At 49.7% G+C, this 21025-nt stretch overlaps 1 protein-coding gene across 7 annotated transcripts in view; it reads right to left on the bottom strand.

Moving 5' to 3' along the window:
* PITPNM2 (phosphatidylinositol transfer protein membrane associated 2) overlaps nt 1–18742 on the bottom strand; it is a 130163-nt gene extending 111421 nt beyond the window's left edge. For all 7 annotated transcript variants that reach the window (XM_071571877.1, XM_071571882.1, XM_071571881.1 and 4 more), the window contains exons 1-2: nt 18631–18742; nt 3304–3403 (exon numbers count right to left, since the gene is read on the bottom strand). The gene's annotated coding sequence lies outside the window, so the exon portion shown is untranslated. The remainder of the gene's footprint in view (nt 1–3303; nt 3404–18630) is intronic.
* Nucleotides 18743–21025: the final 2283 nt, after the last annotated feature.

Raw genomic sequence — 21025 nt, 5'->3', positions numbered from 1 at the left:
CACCTTTACAAGACCCCATTCCCTCTCTCCCTCCCCTTCTGGCAGCTCAGCCTGGCACAGTAACAGGTGCCACCCTCACCCACAACCTTTACACACTGAGGCAGGGAATGCCACAATTGTGCTGCCAGAGCTCTCCTCACCAGCCACCACCCAGCTCTCTGCACTGGGATCACCTCAAGCTAACTCCTTACAGTGAGTTTTGCAACATAGTTGGTGAAGGATCCAACACGAGGACAGATTTCTCTGCATTCACTTGGTCTCCAGGAACTCATCCTTTACAGGGGGTTCAATTCTCGTGTCATGGTAATGCCCCGGTAAGTAGAGGATGGAGAAAAAGTAACACTCAGCCCCAATTTCTGTCCATATAAAAGGTCATAAGGATCTGGATAGAGAAAAGCTGCTCACATTACACAGCCAGGGGTGGAAAATCCCAGTCCAGCATGGCCCAGGCAGAGACAGGAGCTGCAGACAAGGCAGAGGGGGCTGGAAGGGCACCAGAAGCTCCCACGAGCAAAGCAAACCCATGCCTGCTTTTGACAGGACACCACACACTCCTTCAGTGACATGTACAAACTGCACAGAGGGGGCACCACTTGCCCAGTGCACAAGCCCCCTGTGCCCACCTGGCTCACACCTTGCCAGGGTAAGGCACCTGGGATTCCACCCCAGCTCCTGCCTCCTCTCCTGTGGAACATCCTCCTGCCCAATGTCAGCCTGTTCCTTTTCTTACAGATGGAAACACACACTCCTCATCCCACCCAGGATTCTGCAGCTGCAGAACCAGTGGGAACACAAAAAGTCATCAAATCATAGAATCTGAGAATGGATTGGGTTGGAAAAGACCTCTGAGATCATCAAGCCCAACCCTTGAGCCAACTCCAGTCCCTTTACCAGATCATGGCACTCAGTGCCACGGCCAATCTCACCTTAAAAACCTCCAGGGATGGGGAATCCACCCCCTCTCTGGGCAGCCCATTCCAATGCCTGAGCACTCTCTCTGCAAAGAATTTTTTTCTGATCTCCAACTTAAATCTCCCCTGGCAGAGCTTAAGCCCATCACTGGACAGTTGGAAGGGAGGATGTTGAGGGACAGAGCAGCACATTCCTCCTCACTCTGTACCAGCATCTCCCATCCCGCAGTTTCCCTGCCCAGGTCCCACAGCTTCCAGAACCAGCAGCCCTTGGGGCCTTCATACACACACCCCTCAGGGACTGAGGACACCTGCCTAAATTTTGAACTTTTTCCATGCAAAACACTCCCAGGTACAACCTGCAGAAGAGCCTTGTCCCAACATTTCCCCTCTGTGCAGCAGTTTGGATTCAAAGCCTCCAGGTTTGGAACAACACAGGGCTGCTGGCAGAACAAGGGGGACAAGCACCCCCTGCCTCCAGCATTTTCCTGGACTCTGCTCCTCAGCTTCTTGTCTGCACTCCCTGACCAGGTTTGAAATCCATTTGTGTCCCTCCATTCCCTACCTGCCAATCCACAGGCTCTCCAGTGACACAGCCTGGATTCATTCTGCAGCAAACACCGTTCCAAAGGCAGCTCCCCCTCCCCTGCCCACGAAATTAATGACCACTTGGGCACCTCCTCAGCCCTGTCAAACCCTCCAGGCAGGTGAAATGAGCAGAGCCACAAGCCAAGGGCAAAGCCAACCCTGGGCACTGCCCAAGGACTGCTTTTCTTCTTTGTTGCTGCCACCAATTCCCAGAACCACAGTCCCTCCACAACAGCCTGAGGAGGATTCATGACCTACCACAAGGAGGGAAAGCTCCTGGGATACAGATGTTCCTCCTCAGCACAGGAGCACAAATTCACATGGCAATTAAAGCCTCTAGGAGCAAACCCTCCTCTGTTAGAGCTGCTGACAGCAGCTTTGGCTCCTTCAGAGAGGGCACACAGGAGCTCTGGGCTCTCTCCAAGGAAATCAGGTATTCCTGAGGGACAAAACACAGCCCTGGGAACAGCCTGGCTCTGCCAATCCTGAAGAGAGAGGCTCCAGGAAGGGAATCAACACGAGGAACGGCAGGGAATTCACTGCGAGCCCATTTCCTGACAGCAGAGAATTAAGGTGTTCAAATCACTCTTAGTTTCCAACAAAGATATTTCATGTTAATCCAGGGCTGGTGTCACTGTCCTCTCAGTGCAACTGCTGAGACCCCGAGATATAAATCCACAGCAACTGGAAACACATTTCAGCCTGGTAAGTGAACAGCCTCAGCTCCAAACTCATTTATTCTGTCTCTTCTTCCCAGCAATTCGTTCCTCCTGAAGCAAAACCCATCCATTTTTGAGTTTCAGCATCCAGCAGCAAAAATGCAAAGTTGCTATGCCACAGTATCACCCCAAAGAGACATTTGGTGGAGTTGACAACACCCTTCCTCACAAGGGAAAGAAACCATCCCTTAGTGCTGAGGAATGTACTGGAGGAAAATAAGAAGATGCAAAGCCAGGCAGTCAGGCTAAAGGCTGACACTCCATCTATCAAAAATCTCCTTTGCAGCCACTGATTCTGTAGGGAGGTTTTACACTCTGATATACATTTCTCCAACACACACAAAGGAGGTTTGGTGGGAGCTGGACACACAGAGTGAACCTCCAAGCACAGGTTTTACAGCAGGGAGCAGCAGGTACTTATATTCAGAAAAATCACAATCTCTTCACATTGACTTGTTAAAAACCACCACAGGGTAACTGCTTCCCCTTCTACACTCTCCAGTGGGAAGTGCTGCCTTTCAACCCTCTTAGCAATGTAAAATAAAGTTCAGAGGGCAAAAAAAAAGGTAGAAACAACAAATTGATGGAAGTACCAGAGGCTGCACAACTGTTTATTTCAACACAAATAAAAAATCAACACAGCTAATATTTTTTAGGGGGAAAAAATCTCAGACAAGATTTAAATATCCATTAAATTTATGTTAATTGCACATCCTGTGCAGCCATTCTGCCTTTTCGTTAATTTATTTGAAAGATTTTAACGAGACAAAGATGCTGACTAAGAAAAAGGGCAGGGAGTTTTCATTAAAAAGGTTTATTCCCAAAGCACACACGTCTCTGCAATTCAAGCCAACCATGTCCTGTGAGTGCCAAGCCCTTCTCCAAGTGCAGCCATTCCTTCCAGACTCCATTTTAGCACGTTCTCCCCAAGCATCTCCTCAAGTGGCACCCAAGCTGAGGTTAATCCTCTCTAACCAGTTCCCCTCAGATTAACCCCCATTCTCCCCAGTAACATCTCCATGGGCTTTTTTCTCCCTAATACAGAAGCAAAAGAAAAGCCATCCAGCAGAAATGTCAGCACTTACCTTGTGCCAAAAATCCCTCTAGATGCTTCAGAGCGCAGGAGGGAGCAGAGACAGCATTGCTGGAGAAGGATGTCACTGTTGGTCCACATGTGTCAACATCCTAGAGAAAGACAAAACACAGTTGCTTGAGTGCCATGCCCAAGGGAAATGAGGAGCAGGGATGAAGCTGCATCCTCTGCCCAGTTACGGCTCCCATGCAAACAACACAAAGCTCCAACGTCTCCTAATTGCACATCAGAGTTTCTGTGCAGACATCCCTCCGGTACGGCAGAAATTCAATACGGGAGAGTGGGCGGCAACGAGCACCTCAGGGAGTTAAAGTGCCTTCCAAGCCATGAGTCATCACCATCTCAACTCATGGAAATTAAGAAGGAAAAAAGGGAGAGAGAGAGAGACAGAAGAGGAGAACACACACAGGCGCAGTGCACTGACCCTCCTCACGTGCTCCCTCTGTACAACACTTCCCTTACAGCAGTTCCCTTCTCTTTTGGGTGCTGCAGACAGAGCAGCATCACCCTGGCACACCACGAGGTTCTTCCCAACAGCCCCCAGAGACTGGGCAGGATCCCATGGGCAGGGCTGGAACAGAGATGGGGCTGCCTTTGGAACAAGGTTCTTCCCAACAGCCCCCAGAGACTGGGCAGGATCCCACAGGCAGGGCTGGAACAGAGATGGGGCTGCCTTTGGAACAAGGTTCTTCCCAACAGCCCCCAGAGACTGGGCAGGATCCCACAGGCAGGGCTGGAACAGAGATGGGGCTGCCTTTGGAACCCCCCCAAGTTGTTTCACACCTGGAAGAACAAGGAGGAGCTCCCCTGGATGCCACAGGGAAGGGATGGAGAAGACAAGGGTGATGAAGCAGCAGCACCCAGGAGGGCAGGGCCAGCTCCCTATCCACACAACCCCAGGCAGCCCTTTCACATTCAAATTCCTGCCACCTGCCATGCCCCAAGGCTGATTTTTCCCAGGAGAGCTGAGGCCCAAAAGGAACCTGCAACCACTCCCTGCCAAGCAGGTTATGTGGTTTGCTTCGTTATTCCAAGCAGTGCCTGGTCTAAGAGATTCCCTCAGGCTCAGTCTCATCTTTACCTCCAAACCCTGGCTCTAATGATGCACTGAAAGCAGGTGGGTTGCACTGCAGGGCACACCATGTGCCCCCACCACCATCCCCCCAAATATATTCAAGTTTCTTTAGGTCTCCCTGGCTCATCCTCATTTCTCTGCCCTCCAGTCAGCAGCCAGCACAGAACCAGGGCTCTGCAGGGCACGTGGGCTGCCAGGGGGATGGAGCAGGGAAGGTTTGGGCTTCAGCAGCTCCTGCATCCCCCCAGAACCCACACACTCAGGTTAAAGCTGCCTCTAACTCGCTCACCCCCCCACCAGCAGAAACAGCCCTTTCCCCTTCAGGTCAGCAAGGGCACAGTTGTCCTTCTCAGCAGCAGGAAATGTGTTTTGCATCAGAACATGCAAATCTGGGTCTACAACCCCACAAATGCAAGCACATCTCTGTTATTGGGACCTTGGTCCAAGCTTTAAGAGCAGCACCCAAAACCAAAGGGTTAAGAAAAAATAAAAGAAAAATAAGAAAAAAAATAAAGAAAAATAACTAAAACCCCAACCTACTCTGCTCCCTGTGCCAAAGAACCTGAAATGCTTGGAAAACCCACTGCTGCCTTCAGCTGCAAACACTGCTTCAGTTCACAGGTAACGTTCACAGTTAACCAGTTACTGCTCCTTCCTCTTGTCCCTTCTTGAACAGCAATTTAAAAAATATTCCAGTGCTTGCCCAGGTCAGATTCATCCCAGAGGAAGAGCAAACATGAGGAACACTGAAGGGCCATTAATCTCAGCAATCTCACCAGGAGCAGCAGCCAGACAGCTTAAAAATATATTTAGTCCACAAATGCTTATTAACGTCATTTGCTGATTCACAGCTGAGCCAGGCCCAGGGAGCCCAAATGCCACTTCTGCTTTCCCAGGCTGGGTTTAAAACAATAATAATGATTTTTTAAAAAACAGTTCAAAGTGTCAGGCATCAAGTTGCTTAACCTATCTCAAAAGCTGTGAAGCAACTATCAGCTGTGGATCTATTGGTGGTGGAAGCAGCAGGTCCAGCCTGTGGTTCTGTGGTTGAGGATCTGATAAGAGTTTATCTGAACCTCAGTCTCAATTTTCTTTTATTGGCTTATTGATCTCGCTGCAAACGTTAATACTCGAGCCAAGCTCGTAAATAAAATTAATTCTTCAGGCTCACAACCAAATTAACACTGAAAATCACCACAACTTTTAAAATTATATCCTTACAACTGAAGAAAAAGATTTGATGATTTGACAGACACAAACCTGTGTCAAGATTTTCTTTGGGTGCTTCAGGGCAAAATTAACCCACAATATTATTAAGGAATCCTTTAAGTAAAAACTCTTTCCATGAAAGAAAATTTAAAATGTTTCTTCCCCGACTGTTATACACAATATGATGATTCAAAGCCCACAGGACTTTCTCTCTAAAGCAACTATTCAAATCTGTGTGATGGAAATGTATTTAAATAGCACATTTTCATCTTGCTTTCCCTTTGAATTTTTAAAGGCATTTTCAGGAAAGCAAGTATCTCATTAGTCCTTTTAGCCATTCTACCATTCTGATTTGCAAGTAAACAAGACCCCTCACACTGCCTTTCCCTTTTGAAAGATTCATAGTTTTTAACTCAATATACATCCAGTCTGAGCCTCACATGCTATACAATAATTCGCTCCTCAGGCACACCAGGATTTGTCCATTCCACTCTCCTGACATTTTCCACATGCTGGATGTGTTTCTACACACCCTGGATATGCCAGACAACACCCTCCCAAAAGCACCATCCACCACAACCTTCACTTTAGGAAATAAATTGTAAAAACCTGAGTCAGTCCAGGGCCCTGCTCTGTCCCCTGGGCTGGTGGAGCTCAGAGTGCCCAGAACGACCCCAACCCAGAGGGTCAGGATTTCAGGGTTGGGGTGAGGGCAGTTCCCAAAATCCCCCAGATACCTCCAAAGCTGAAGGGCAGCCACAAAGCCTCCTCAGTCTCAGAAAATCAATCTTCCTACCTGCTTTATTCTATTCTGTGCCAGGGCTGGGGTTTTTTTTCCCCCTGGGTTGCAGATTGGGGAAGGATGACAGGAATTCTCCTTTTCATTGACACTCAGTCTGTAACAAGTGTTCCAAACAGAAAGACACTTCTCTACACCCTTGCTAATGGTGCTGAAATCAAGAGTGATTAAAAGCAAAACCATTTCTGCACAACAGAAACTGAAAGTGTTGCCTCTGGGAAAACAGCACAGCGTCAGCAAACACTAAAAGTAATAGATAATTAATGCAGCCCAGGACATGAGGACATATTTCTAAAACTTGTTTCTGGAATAATCACAAACAATTCACCTTGACTGTATTCCCAAGTCATCACTTTTTAAAGTCACTGCAGTTTAAAGAGGCCTTGCTGATGCTATTCTAAATTTATTTATTTTCAGGTGTGAGAACAGATCACCAAGGCAAAATTGAAACTTAAAAATTGTCAAGTTTTAAGCTTCTTTTAGATTTCTAATCATAACCCTGGCTGCACTTCAGAAGCATTTTGTGCTATGTGGAACTAAAATACAAAATTAAGAGTTCTTCTGCTTTAAAATTAAACTGCTCAAGTGTGGGAGGCTCCAACACTGCTAAACAAGGGGCACATTTGTCCAAAGCACCAGGAAAAAACAACCCACCAAAAATCCAGCAATGTGAGTTAATGCAGGAGCTTCCCAAAGGCTCCAACAAGTTTTATTATGGAGGATTTGCAAAGAGGAGCCTTTCAAACTCCCTCCCTTCCTCCAAAGGCTTCCAGGGAAGCAGCTCAGACCCAAATCCAAGCCCAGTTTGGTGGTGGAGCAGCACAAGAGCTCAGCATGGGGGGGCCACCAGAGGACACCCCACCTGTCACAGAATGGATTGGGCAGGAAAAGCCCTCTGAGATCATCAAGTCCAACCCTTGGGCCAACTCCACTCCCTTTACCAGATCATGGCACTCAGTGCCACGGCCAATCTCAGCTGAAAAACCTCCAGGGATGGGGAATCCACCCCCTCTCTGGGCAGCCCATTCCAATGCCTGAGCACTCTCTCTGCAAAGAAGTTTTTTCTGATATTTAACTTCAATTTCCCCTGGCAGAGCTTGAGCCCATCGTGCCCCCTTGTCCTATTGCTGAGTGCCTGGAAGAAGAGACCAACCCCCACCTGGCCAGAACTTCCCTTGAGGTAGTTCTAAACAGTGCTGAGGTCAGAGCCACATGGCCATGGAAGTCCCTCCTGCAGGAGGCAGAGGTGCCACACAGCTCATTCCTGGCACAAACACCACACTGCCCTAACAGCTGGCACTTACCTTTCCAGGGAGGAGGATTAATTAATTAATTACAAGATGCTTTCTGAAGGCTTCTCTGCTGCACTTCACCCCTCAGTCCTTCCCCACCACCACTACAATGCTCTGTTCTGGTGGGATGGGCAGTTCCCACCTCCCCATGACCTGAACAGACACACCTCTGACCCCCACACCACAAAGGCCTCACACCTGCAGCCAATAAAGTCAATCAAAGCAAGGCTGATTGTCTTACAGGGGACAAATGAGGCAGCCAAACCCTTCCCCACCAACACCACAGCTGGTTCAGCTCAGCTCAATCTGCAGCAACAAACACCAAGCCCTGCCCAGTGCCAGCCGTGCTCAAACCCCACCTGCCCATGGCTTGGGACCAGAGAATCCCAAAAGCCCTTTCTCCCCAGAGCTTTGTGCCCTCCCATCAGTCACCCCAAAATAATAAGGGGATATAACTGAGCAACTGCAAATCAACAAACCACAGAGCAATAAATCCCAAATCCTCAAGAACTCAAACTGGAGGAACAGGCTCCAGGATGTGCCAGGAAATTCATCAACGTGCAGGATAAATGTAAATGCTGCAGTTGGCTGGAAAACACAAACAGCTTAGAAAGGCACCCAGACCATTCTCCCCTCTCTGATGTTTGTAGCATCTGGACCCTCCAAAATGTCCTGGGGTTACATTCCCAAAGGAGCACGAGGTCCTGGCCTTGCTGTAACAGCCAGACCCAAGGGATGGGAGAGAAAACAAACAGCACAATGTTTCCAGAAGCTGCCTGGGCTCTGGACCCTGCTGGAGCTAAAATGACCTTTTCATTTGCTAAGCCCTCTCTCTGCTACCTTAAAAAGTCATTATTCCTTTCTAAAAAGTCGTTATTCCTTTCTAAAAAGTCATTATTCCCTTGTATTAAATGGGAGATTGGAGTGGGAAGTGTTTTAACACATTGCTCTGATCAGACTGCAGGAGGTATTAAAATAAACCCCCCACACTCGAGATTTGAGGACACTCACCTCAGTCTGTGAGAAATAGGAAGAGTCACACTTAGCATCAAATATCAAAGGTGGCAACCTGTGCCCCACACACATCTCCTTCCCCAACAGGGGAGACCTCCTGCTCTCATGGTGGGATCTCAGGGACCTCCACCAGCAGCTCCTGCTCCACTGCCTGGACCTGCTTCCAGGTGGGCAGAGCTTAAACAGCAGCTTTTCAAAGCATCTATTTAGAGCCAAACTTCAAACTCCCCTCTGAGAGCAGTAAAACCTACAGGATTTTCTTTTTCCAGGAGCGTAAAAGTGGAGGAGGAGAGAAAATTGGAAAAAAAAAAAGGAAAGAAAAAGCCTCTGGGTGGGTTCAGCACCTGTGTATGCCAAAGGCACTCCATGTTTTATGGATGACAATGCCATCACTCCTGTGAAGGTTCTAAGTGAATCAGCCACACAGGGTCTCTCCACAGCTCCACAGGAGATCTCTTTTTCAGAAAAAAAAATTAATTCAACTGTATGATTTATATTCCTTTTCAGTCATTTCTAGACAGGAATATTTCAAACAGAGAACCCAACGTCAGCTCCCACCTTGCCCCTTCCCATACCAATGTGGCAATTAGCACAGGGCAATTAGTCAACTGTGCAGTATTTAACCTTAAATAAAGCAGTTCAAGGAATAAAACACCATTTAATTGGGAGTTGACAGCCAGGGAAAAAACAGTGGCTCAGTGAGATGCCTAAAGAGGGTCTGAAATCCACCCCCAGCTCTTGATGGGAGCCTGTCCTTGTCAAGGAAAGGATCCATAATAATGCTCAGTATTGTGCTTTCATCCTCTGTTTTATCAGAGCTCATCTGCTGATCAATGAGGAGTCCCAGGGAATAACACTCTGAATTTCAATGTCAACACAGCAGTACTGTGGTAATGATCGAAAATATTTACATATTGCCTCATTGATCGTGGGGTGTTCTCTTCCAACCATCTGGCTACTGGGCACTCATTTTTTTCATTATTTTGTTTTATTTTTTAGGGCTTCACAACTATTTCAAGCAGGCTGTTTGACCATCTTTACAGCCAACATCCAACATTCCACCTGAATCAGGTTTTTCTGTTACTTTTAACCCAGAAAATTAGTGAAAGCATTAATCAACTTCACCCCAACTCAGGGAAAACAATTTTCTTAACAAGAACAAACCCCCAAAAAACCCCAGCAAACACCTGCCCTGTGATGTGCCAACTCAGCTCCAAGGTCTTGCTTCTGATGTGACTCAAGGGTGTCACCGTTTTGCCAGCAGATGAGTCAAATGGAAATGTGTCACTCCCTCTGCTCTCCGTGCCAGCCCGAGCAAGGAAAGGCTGCAAGGGCTGGTTTTCTCACCTCCAGAAGGAATTCCTTCTGACCCCTGCAAGGTGGAGCCCCAGGGTGCCTGTGCTGATGGTGCCTTTAGGAACTGCCCAAGTTCTCCATGCCAGGTGGGTCAGGCCATAGAATCTGAGAATGGATTGGGTTGGAAAAGACCTCCGAGATCATCAAGTCCAACCCTCGGTCCAACTCCACTCCCTTTACCAGATCATGGCACTCAGTGCCACGGCCAAGCTCAGCTGAAAAACCTCCAGGGATGGGGAATCCACCCCCTCTCTGGGCAGCCCATTCCAATGCCTGAGCACTCTCTCTGCAAAGAATTTTTTTCTGATCTCTAACTTCAATTTCCCCTGGCCGGTGCCCCCTTGTCCTATTGCTGAGTGCCACACAGGCTGCAGGAAAATAAAGCTTTGAAAGCCCCCTGAGCTTCCCTTCCCTGCTCCCAGTGGAGCCTCTGCATCCCAACTTCCCCCAACTCCCCCCAGTGCCACCCCCCGTGCCACCCATGGCACTGCTGGGATGGATCTGCCCCACCTGCTGCACCCTCTGACCCCCTGCAGGTCCAGAGACACCCCCTGGGCTACGCATCCAGAAATCCTGGGGAGAAATTGAGATATAACCTCAAAAAAACCCAAACCAAAGCAAGAAGCACCTCCCTGCAAGGTGCTTTAGTCACCAAGGCACTGCCCTCTCCCAGCATGGCACACCCCGTTTAAATCTCATCTTGCTGATCCCAGGTTTCCACGCAAAAGTGAATTTTCAAACAAGCTTTGCAAGGCTTATCTGTGTGCATTCCTCTAGGAAGCTGAGGAGCAAGTTCAATAAAATATGCAGCAAAGACTGACATCTACAAGATCTACAAGTTTGCTGCAAGAGACCTCAGCAGGCAACTTGATGGGAATATTAAAAAGGTGGTTCTCAAACAGTTGTCAAACTGATTTCAAGGAGTTTTTTAGTGGCTCCAAACCTGTTTATAATCAGAGGCTGGCACTGCCAGCTGCTGGTACCATAAACTTGATTTAGGAAGAATGGGAGGCCTAAAAGCCAAATTATAATCAACCTTTAAACCAGGAATTAAAACACTGTCAACAAGGTTTAGCTGCTGATTTTGATAACAAAGTTCCAGATAAAACATTACCTCTTTTTTTTTTCCATCTCTACTTTGACAACAAGGAATAAAACACAAGTTCTGTCAGCAAAATGACACAGAGAACAAAAGGCAGAGCAGGGGGGAAAGTGCTCTGACACATCTGCCTTTGATGATACAGATGCTCCAGCAGGCAGTGAAATCCCTCCTTTATGTCAAGCTCCTTTTCCTGCTGGGACAACTCTTTGAAGGAAGGGGCAGGAGGGGGACAGGAGGGTCTTCCCTCTCCATCCTCTCCTGCCCAGATGTTTTGCAGACACGATGCAGAAGATCTGACCTAATGGTACCAAAGTGCTCACCCTCAGCAAGGCAAGTCAAACCATCTCTTCCAAACAAAAGGATAAATGAGAACTGGGAATCCAAAGCAACACACAGAGGCTGAAGCACAATTTTTAATCCTTCCACTGGGCTTGCCCAAATATGCTCTTCCCTCTCAGAGGCAGCATGTTAGAGGTGCCCTTTGGAAAAACTTATTTACAGACACTAAATGTATGCAAAAGTAAGCACTGGAATTACTCCACAGTCCCAAAAGACACAAAGGACATTTTGTGCCCAAGCTAAACACATTTCTGAGGATATTTGATGGAAGATGTTTACTGTTTGTTGAAGTTAAAACTTGGAACAATGTTTTACAACCCAGATACAGGTCAGACAAACAGTGGGTCCCAAGAGACTCAATAAATTATGCTTAAAAACAAGGCAGAGAGGGGAAATAAAACAGGCTGTGTGTTCTTCTCCCGCAGTTGGCTTTGGTGCATCAGAAGCCTAAAGCCCCATGTTGAGCCTGCTCAAAAAATAACAAGGAAAACAAAGCAAAACCAGAGACAGAAAACTGGGAATTGTGGTGAATGGTGTCCTGCAACGTTCCTGGTTTAAAACAGAAGTGATCCCTCACCTTTGCTTGGAAAGAGTGATCTTTACAAAATCACAGACTGTTCTGAGTTGGAAGGGACCTACAAAGATCATCGAGTCCAACTTTCAAGTCAATGGCCCACACAGGGGACTGAACCCATGACCTTGGCATTATTACAACTAAGTTTTAACCAGAGTGTTCCTGAGGAGAAGGGGATGGCAGAGGAACAGCAAGCAGAGCCTCCCTCCCCCTCCTGCTCTTCTCCACCAAATATCTGCGAGTTATTTACATCCGAACTCCCCTCCGCTTTCACAGCTTGCACTTCACTCTGCATCCTGCTGGAGATGACACATGTTTAGCTCTCGGCATGTTTAGGCTGCAACACCCTCTGAAAGTGAGGTCGGGTCACTGAGCCCTCAGAGGGAGGATTTCCAGCTGCAGGGACTGGCTGGAGAGCAACACACCCAAGCACAAGGCTCCATCTCTGCACCACCCTGAGGAATCAACCTACTCAGCCAAGGAGACAACCAAACAGCTTGGCAACGCCTACAGCTGGTGCTCAACCTCAGATCCAGTGAAAAGATGTAAATATTTAGATTTCAATTTCATCTGAGATGATAAATATAAAATCTCTATTTCTATCTTTAAAATAAAAATAAAAAAAAGGCAGCATTAAAATAGGTAAGCCACCCACATGGAGAAAAGGATTCTGCTGTAGCTCTACCTTCAGGAGGAGGTTATTGAAGCTATGGTATTGATCTCAAAACAAATTATAACCACAAGTGAAATTATTCCTGTTGAATTCTCTTCTGATGTACATAAAACATAATTGCACCACGATTATACATAAATACCTACATGCAATTGTTCTGCTGTTCATTCCAAACATGTAGTGGCTGCTGGCAGCCCATTAGGTTTTTACCCCTTAAGAAATGCCCATGGAGAGGTAACTCTGACCCAAGTCATCTGAAAAGAGCCCCAAAGTGCTGCCCCAACCCCAAACAAGATCCTTCCTGACTCACCCATGGCCTGCTGTTTACCAGGGCTGTCCTACAAAAACCTGCAATCCTTCCACAACCTTTTAAAGCACTTAATGGCATTAAGGCCCCACTGCACGTCCAGAGTGAGGTCACACAAATACCAGACTCCTTTGGAGCCCAGATAAGGCAGCCTCGCCCCTGCAGGTACAACAGAGCCCATGAGGTGCTGGTGTGATTACACACCCCCACCCTCCCCACTGATGGGACAGAAACGACTGCTCAGGTCACTGCTCTGGGAGTTAAGGCAGCTCAGTCAGTGTCCCCAAGCTCCACGGTGGGTATGGAAGTTCCAGCAAGGCAAACAAAGCGGAGTTGCCTTCCCCGTCCATTCCAGGGATCCCGGCACCAACGGAACTCCCAGCAGTTCTGTCACTGTTTTCCTCCCCAAGTTCTCAGAGTTCACTTCAATGACCAGATGTGCCCTCCCAGATTACAGCAAACTATCCCTGGTTCTTTAACTGGATTCCCCAGATCTCTGTACCCTCCTCCAGTCAGGACCAGACTTTGGAAAACCCCAGAGTGAAATCCCAGTATCTGGTCTCTGACAGGACACTGAGCTGTTTAAAGGGACAGAAAAGGTTGAGTGGCAAACCACTTTTCCTCATCCCATAGAAGAGTCTCTCCAACTTACCTGATCCCACCAGTCTTCCTGCCGAGGAGAGTTCTGAGGTTCCTGCTGCCTCGACCTCAGCTGACCAAACACCCAGCCAGGACTGTCAAACCTGTGCAGAGCCCTCACTCTCCAACACACCCAGGGCTGGGGTGTTTTCTTGTGGAAAACAACCTGATGCCCACAAGGACACAGGCTTTGGGCTGTTGCAGGTCTTCACATCTGCCTGAGCAAGATATTCTGAAGGCTGCTTAAAAACCAGAAGAAAAAAAGTCCTCACGTTCTCAAGCCCCACGTGGGAAGGGAGAAGCTGCAGCTGAGCCCACGATGGCCTGTGGGAGGCCCAGGCAGTGCTGAGGGTTCCACACTCCTTCCTGGAAAGCTCCTCCTGCCCAGTACTCCTGACTCAGCCAAGGTGTTTGCTTTCCGTCCCTCCCACCTGGGCGCTGCCACTGCGTCCTGCCAGGCACCAACCCCGGGGCAATGACCCTGGCACGGGCACTCCGCTCCCCAGGGCCCTGCCAGCCCAGTGACTTTGGCCTTCCACACCTTTTCCACACCCTGGAGTTGGGCTGCCTCAACCCCACGCCCAGGATATGGGTCATCCTCATGGCCATCCCCTCACAGGAGGCCCCCAGGCCTCTGGTTTCCCTCTCATCCATCCCCTCCTGGGTAGTCTCTCTGCGATGGACTCCCAGGCACTCAGCAATAGGACAAGGGGGCACAATGGGCTCAAGCTCTGCCAGGGGAAATTGAAGTTGGAGATCAGAAAAAAATTCTTTCCAAAGAGAGTAATCAGGCATTGGAATGGGCTGCCCAGAGAGGGGGTGGATTCCCCATCACTGGAGGTTTTTAACCTGAGATTGGCCGTGGCACTGAGTGCCATGATCTGGTAAAGGGACTGGAGTTGGCCCAAGGGTTGGACTTGATGATCTCGGAGGTCTTTTCCAACCCAATCCATTCTATGATTCTATGACTCAGATGTCCCCAAGCTCGGCAGGGTTTAGCCCTGTGCTGACTGCATTTCTCCCCTGCACCCACATTTGCTCTAGAACTATTTATCTCCACTTGCCTGAGCAACCTCTGACTCCGGCCCCTCTGAAGCCCAACCCTGTGTCAAACACACTCAGGAAGGGCTGCAGGACTGGGAAGCAGCTCCATCTCCAGGTCCTGCCACCCCTCAAGAGCTCCCCTGGACCCTCCCTATCCTCCAAAATTAAACCCAGCTGGTTTCTAAGTTCCCCAGTGGGATTCACTGAAGCATTTTGCCCTGAGCTTCTAAGAATTATTTTTTAATTAAACAAAACTAAAAAGCACCAACCAAAGGCAGTCACAGCAGCAAAACCCTTTCCCTATGGAAAAAGCACCAGTCTGACTTCAGGAGCTCTGTGTGCTGCCTTGTTGGCATCGTGCTGATGACAACTCCCTGTAGTGTCAGGATCTGGGTCAGCCCCAGGCTAAACTGTTTTCTTCTTCTTACATTAAGAACATCCAAATATCATTCATTACTTTGTTCATTTAAGAATTTCACAGGACTCTTGGCATGGAAATCACGACAAGAGAGGCCACATTCCCTTCCAGTCTGTGGGTGAGCTCAGACAGACTCTGCCCCAGCACAGTCTTGTGGCATTTGGATTTCCTCCAACACCCAGGAAATAAAGTTATAAATAAAAGTGTTTTATTTATTCCCTTTCCCCATATTAATTAATCAATTTCTATTCACACTAATCCTACAGAACACTTTTGTTTCGAAGATGCTTTCAGGTTGAAAATTAAATTTAGATGTATTTTACTAATTTGGGGAGATAAACAGAAATAATAATTGCATCACACCCCATGCCAGCCAGCTTTAAAATAAAACAAGGAGGCATCTCCATCATGTAGAGAAATTGGCTATTAAGGTTTAGATGTTGCTTTCTCCTCCTAAGAAAATAAAGATAAGAGAGACATTGATGCTTGTTTCTCCTCTCTCCCTCAAATGAGAGGAAGTCGAAACTAAAAACATGTTAAAAAAAACCAAAACAAAGTGTTTCTGGAGGGATCCTGCTGGTCCTGAACAGGACATTATGGTGAATATGCATGAGTCAAACTGCACTGGGGAGTGAGCATCAGCTTTCACTTGCCATTTTCCAGAGCCTTCCACTCAGGCTGCCAAGACAGCAACTGAATGACAAGACTTTTTCTTTGAATGTTGGGGAGAGATTAATGCTCTTTGGGACTAATTGGAGGAACCTCTCAAAGGATTTGCTGCTTCTCTATTTGGCCAACACGCAGAAACAGTAACAAATTGTGAAGAAACCAGACTAATTATGTAAATTCAAAACCTTTTAGCCCCACTGTCATTTACAAGTTTTTGAGAATTTCTATTAAAAATTTAAAAAAAATCAAGACAAGGTCTTTCCAAACTGGTTGCTGTCAAGCAAAATGAGAAGTTAGATAAAACTCCCCCGTGCCAGCTGGTAAATCACAATAAATGCTCGGGCTGTCAGATGCACAACAAACGCACTGACACACACCAGCAAACCCAGAACAGACAGGGTGTCTTAAGAAGAAGTTATCATTTGGGGGAAAGAGCCTCGTTAGGCTCATCACAATCAGAAGTCACACACTGAGGGATCCTTCTCTTCCTCACAAACTGAGGAACAACCAACAACAAGCTGAGCTTTGTGAGCCTCAGGAATACTCTCAGCCTTGGAGTTCACTATTTAGGCATCACTTATGACCTTTTCTGACAAGTTCCTTAAAAAAATACTGTGAAAGGATAGCAGGGAATTGTTCACTCGAAGCATTATCATTTCCTGAACACAGATGCAAGAAAAAGTTTTATTAAGAAGATAAACAGCTGCTACTGTGCACGGATTAGATGGTAACAAAAGCATCTAAGGGCCATAAAGGGAATAGTAAGGGAATTAAAAAGCATTTTTATGCATGAGGATGGCTAACATCTGTATGTTCATTAAAGTGGTATCAACTATGCTTTTAATTAAAAGTTAGTGACAGAAACTTAAACATGATTAACAGACCCAGCAGCCCACCAGAGCTGCTCCATCCAAAGGCAGCAGCACAAGCTGCTTTCCAGCCCTTGCTGCTCCTTTCTCTTTCCCTCCCAGAGATGCTGCCACAATCAGAACACACTGAGAGGACCACAAAGCAGAACTCCTGAGAAAAACAACAAGCCAGGACAAGTCTGCAGCGGGGCTTTCATGCTTGGCCATTCTTTATGCTGCCTATCCCGAGGAGGCGTTTCAATGACCGAGTTACCTGTGGGAACAATCGGGCGCTCGGCCATCCACCCACCACCGCGGGCAGGAGCCCTGCCGAGGGCAAAGAGAGGAAAGGCTGCCCTACAAACAGCAGCCTCCTACTGAACAGTGGAAAACAAACGGCCCAGAAGCCAGTGCTGAACCCTGTAACCCAGTCAGGCGTCTTGTGTTACTCGGGAGCACGACACGGCCCTGCCAAAAATAAATGATGTGATAAAAATACAGCGCGAGCAGAAAGTCGTGGGCACGGAGCAGGAACCAGCGTGCCGGGGAGGGCAAGGAGCACTCCAGCCTGGAGACTCTGATGTATCCTCAGCCCACCTATTTAAGTCCTGATGCCCACAAAGACCAATCTACTGCCACTGTCCTGCTGAACCAGTGTCATGTGCACACACAGATTGATGTCTTCACACTCTGAAGATGCTCCCTGACATCGTATTTCCTACCAAGCAGCTTCCACATGCACAGGGCACCAGAAAATGGAAGTTCTCACTTTAGAGCAGGTACTAACACAAGAACAAACTTGTCTGTTTTTCTTAAATACACAAATCAAACGAACTTTGCCTCTGTCACGGCATTTTAACACAAAAGGTGGTGGTGCTGACTCGTGTGGGCGCTGACTGAGCAGGGCACTGCTCCGAGGGGCTCCCTAGGGATGCTCTAGCCCCAGGCTGGGCTCCTCAGTGCACTCTGAGCTGCTGCTCCTTCAGTGCAGTGAGAGAGGCTGGGCAGGAGGTGAAGGAAGGGATTTAACCCTCCCACAGCTGGGCAAAACGCTGGAACTGTTCCCGCTGTAGCCGCGGGGCAGCAGCGCACTCCAGGGTGGAGCTCAGGGTTGTCTGGGAGCATCAGGCAGGATCCCTCTGTCAAGGGATGGCGAGGCCAGGAGAAGGGACTGCCAGGCCCAGCAAAGAGAATCCTCTCTTGCAGTGCATCATCCAGTTACAGAACGGGCATCCTGCTCTTCCCAAGAGGACAAATCTCCTACTCCCACCCTCGCAGGGGGCCGGTCTGCAGCCCGGCGCCAGAACCCAAAGCCCACGAGGTTCTCCCCCGGCACTAACGAGTCCGAGTTGCTTCTCTGCGATGCTGCTGCGGTAACGCTGCGGGTCTCACGCTGTTCCCGCACCCCCGGGACGGGGGGTCACCCCGGGCAGCACCCCCAGCCCTGCCCACGGCCAGGCCCGTCCGACAGCCGTGCCCGCGAGGGCTGTGCCAGGGGCAATTCCAGCCCGGGAGATGCGGTACCGAGGCCGGGCTGGTCTGGCCTCGAGCCACGACTGACCCCAAACGCTCCCAGCGCCGACACCCTGCGCGGCGGGTCCGCGTCCGTCCGTCTGTCCGTGAGGGGCTGTCCCCGCGGGCACAGCCCAGTGTCCGCCGCCACGACCCGCCGGGGCATCGCGCACCGAGCACTGGCGGAGCCCCCGCCTGACCCGCACCCCGCGGGGCCCTCCCGCTCCCCGGCGGCTCCACCGCCAAACTTTTACCGCCGCATCCCGGGAGGGGACGGCGCGCCCGGCCCCGCTCAGGCCGCGGCAGCCCCCAGGTACCGGCGGGTCCCTCCGCGGCCCGCGGGGGCCGCTCCGCCGCCGCGTCCCCGGGCAGGGGCCCCCTCGGCCCGGCCGCGCTCCCCCCGGGCCCGCCAAGTGCCGGGGCTCGCCCCGCCGCCCCCCGCCACGCACCGGCTGCTCCTGCTGCTGCTGCTCCCGCTGCCGGTGCTGCTCCCGCTGCCTACGGGTCGCTGCCGCTGCCTGCCGACATGCCGGCGCGCTGCTCGCATAATCCCCGGGCGGGCGGGCGGGCCGGGCGCGGCAGCAGCGGCTCCTCACCCGCCGGCGCTGCGGGGACGGCGGAGGCGGCGGGGGGGGGGGGGGGGAGTGGGGGAGGCGAGGCGGGCGGGCGGAACGCCGGTGCTGGTGCTGCTGCTGCTGCTGCGGGAGAGCGGGGGGAAGGAGCGGGCCAGGCGGAGGGCCCCGCGCCGGCGCTACCCTGGCTCGGCGGGCCGTGGCCCCGCGGCTCTCTCCGTCCGCCCAGCCGAGCCCCGCGCCCCGGGAGCGCCGGGAGCCGCCACTTCCTTCCCCGCGCCCCCGGCGCTCCCGCACCGGCGCGGGAGGGGGCGGCGCCGCCTGGCGGGCACTGCGGGCACTGCGCGGGCCGGGACCGCCCCACCGTGCGGGGACGTGCGGGGGGACCCCCGGGCCGGCACCGCCTCCCCTGCTCGGTGCCCCCGCTCGGGGCCGGTACCGGGTGCCCAGAGGGTGGTTCACGGTGGGCACCGAGCTCCGGCGGGTCCCGGCGCTCCGCTGCGCCCGGAGCCCCGCTGGTGACTCCCCGGCCTCACTCTCTGCAAAGACTTGGGGGAGGGGGGAAATGAAATCTCAAAAAGTTTACCGATCGCTGTATTCAGAAACCTCAAAGAAACCCTGCCGTGGCCTTTGGACTCTCCGTTCGTTTCCTGCAGTTGGTCCCGTTCTGGTTTGGGTTTTTTTTTCCAAGACGCATCATTTCCAGCGCTTCTGTCCCTCTCTGCAAATGCAAAATGCTCTCAGGTTTGTTTTGTAAATGCTCCCTGCATTACCACAGTGACTTCCAGTTCACATCACGGCTCTTTCTGGGGACAAAGTTCCCAGGACAAGGCAGGTGATACCTAAACCTACCACTGCTACAATGAGACACCTTTTTATTTTGCTTTCTAGAGATGTGAACCAATAGAAATTTTATTTTCCAAAGGTTACATCTCAGAGCGGAAGGAGTTGTAATGTTTATTATCATAGAGAAAACTATGCATGGGAGTGTCTTGCAAGGACAGTGAGAGGCAGAGGAGAGCCTGGGGCTCCAGGCAGGACCAGGCAGAAATGGAAAGGGATAAATGCCAACACAGCTGGGAGGTGTCAGGTGAGAACACAAGAGGAAGATCATTAAAGTCCTTCACAGAGGAGGCGTAAGCTCTGGTTCTCTGGAAGCCTTTATTTGCCCCAAATAGGGAACAAGGCCATTTTCTCAGGTTAAGGGGAAGCCTATAAGGGATTTTAATAAAGGACAGTGTCCAGCAAAGGGCATGGCTGGCACAGCCCTGGTTCCCAGTAATCACACTCCGTGTGTCCCAGTTTTCGGTGCTTGGGTGTGATTTTCAGGAGCACTGAGCATCCAGGCCTCCCACTGCTCCAATGTGGAACTGCAGAGCCTCTGCCCCTTTGCTGAATCAGGCCAAAGGCACCACACTGAACAGGTCAGCCCCTGGCACACAGGTATTGCAAAAGGTCATCCTAGAAGTTTACTAAAAGCTAACGCTTTTTTTCCCCTCTACAGTGTTATAATAGAACAGAAATAGCCTAAAGAGCTCCAACAGATGGAGGAGGACTTTTGATTAAAAAATAAATTCTGACTCACGATTCAGTTTTCTGGATGTAATAAAAAAGGAGTCCATGAATATGAATAGTGCTGGGAAGAACGGAGTGGAGATGAAGGGAGGTAAGAGGGAAAGGCACTGAAAGAGCTGAGCTGATTTACCTACTTGCCTCTAATGTCTGTCAGGAAAATTCTTTGGTTTTGCTGTAGAGCTGATGAAAGAAAACAAGGCCATTAGTGGACTCATGACATTTTCCTGTGATGGATTCCTTGGAAAAAACCTGCTGGCTGAGTGGTACTTCTGAAGAATACATTCAAATTGTACCTTTTAATAACAAAATGCTGGGAAAACTTTGGTTAAATAGGGCTAAGCAGGGAAGTCAAGATTCTTTTTTTTCTCCCTCCACCCCTTCTAAGTAAAAATTACCAGTAAGAACATGGAATGACATAAAAAATTGCACAGCTTTTTGTGGAGATTGGAAATACATTTAAGGAAGTCATCTCCATGAATGCAGACCCAATTTCTACATTTTAGAGTAAAGGGGAAATGAGGAACTAAAGCCCTGAGACCTCCCCAGCTCTGCTCTGGTACTGAAAGGACCCACAGGGCACAAGGGGTTGCAAAACCACAGAATTTTCAAGAAGACTCTGCATGGGTAGGACAGTTCTTCATGAAATATCTTAAACCACAGCACTCTAATTTTAGAATCAGATCTTCTCAAGCTTCCT

Source organism: Pithys albifrons, chromosome 17 (genome assembly GCF_047495875.1).
Source record: "Pithys albifrons albifrons isolate INPA30051 chromosome 17, PitAlb_v1, whole genome shotgun sequence".
NCBI lineage: Eukaryota > Metazoa > Chordata > Aves > Passeriformes > Thamnophilidae > Pithys > Pithys albifrons.
This window is presented reverse-complemented; position numbering and strand designations above follow the sequence as displayed.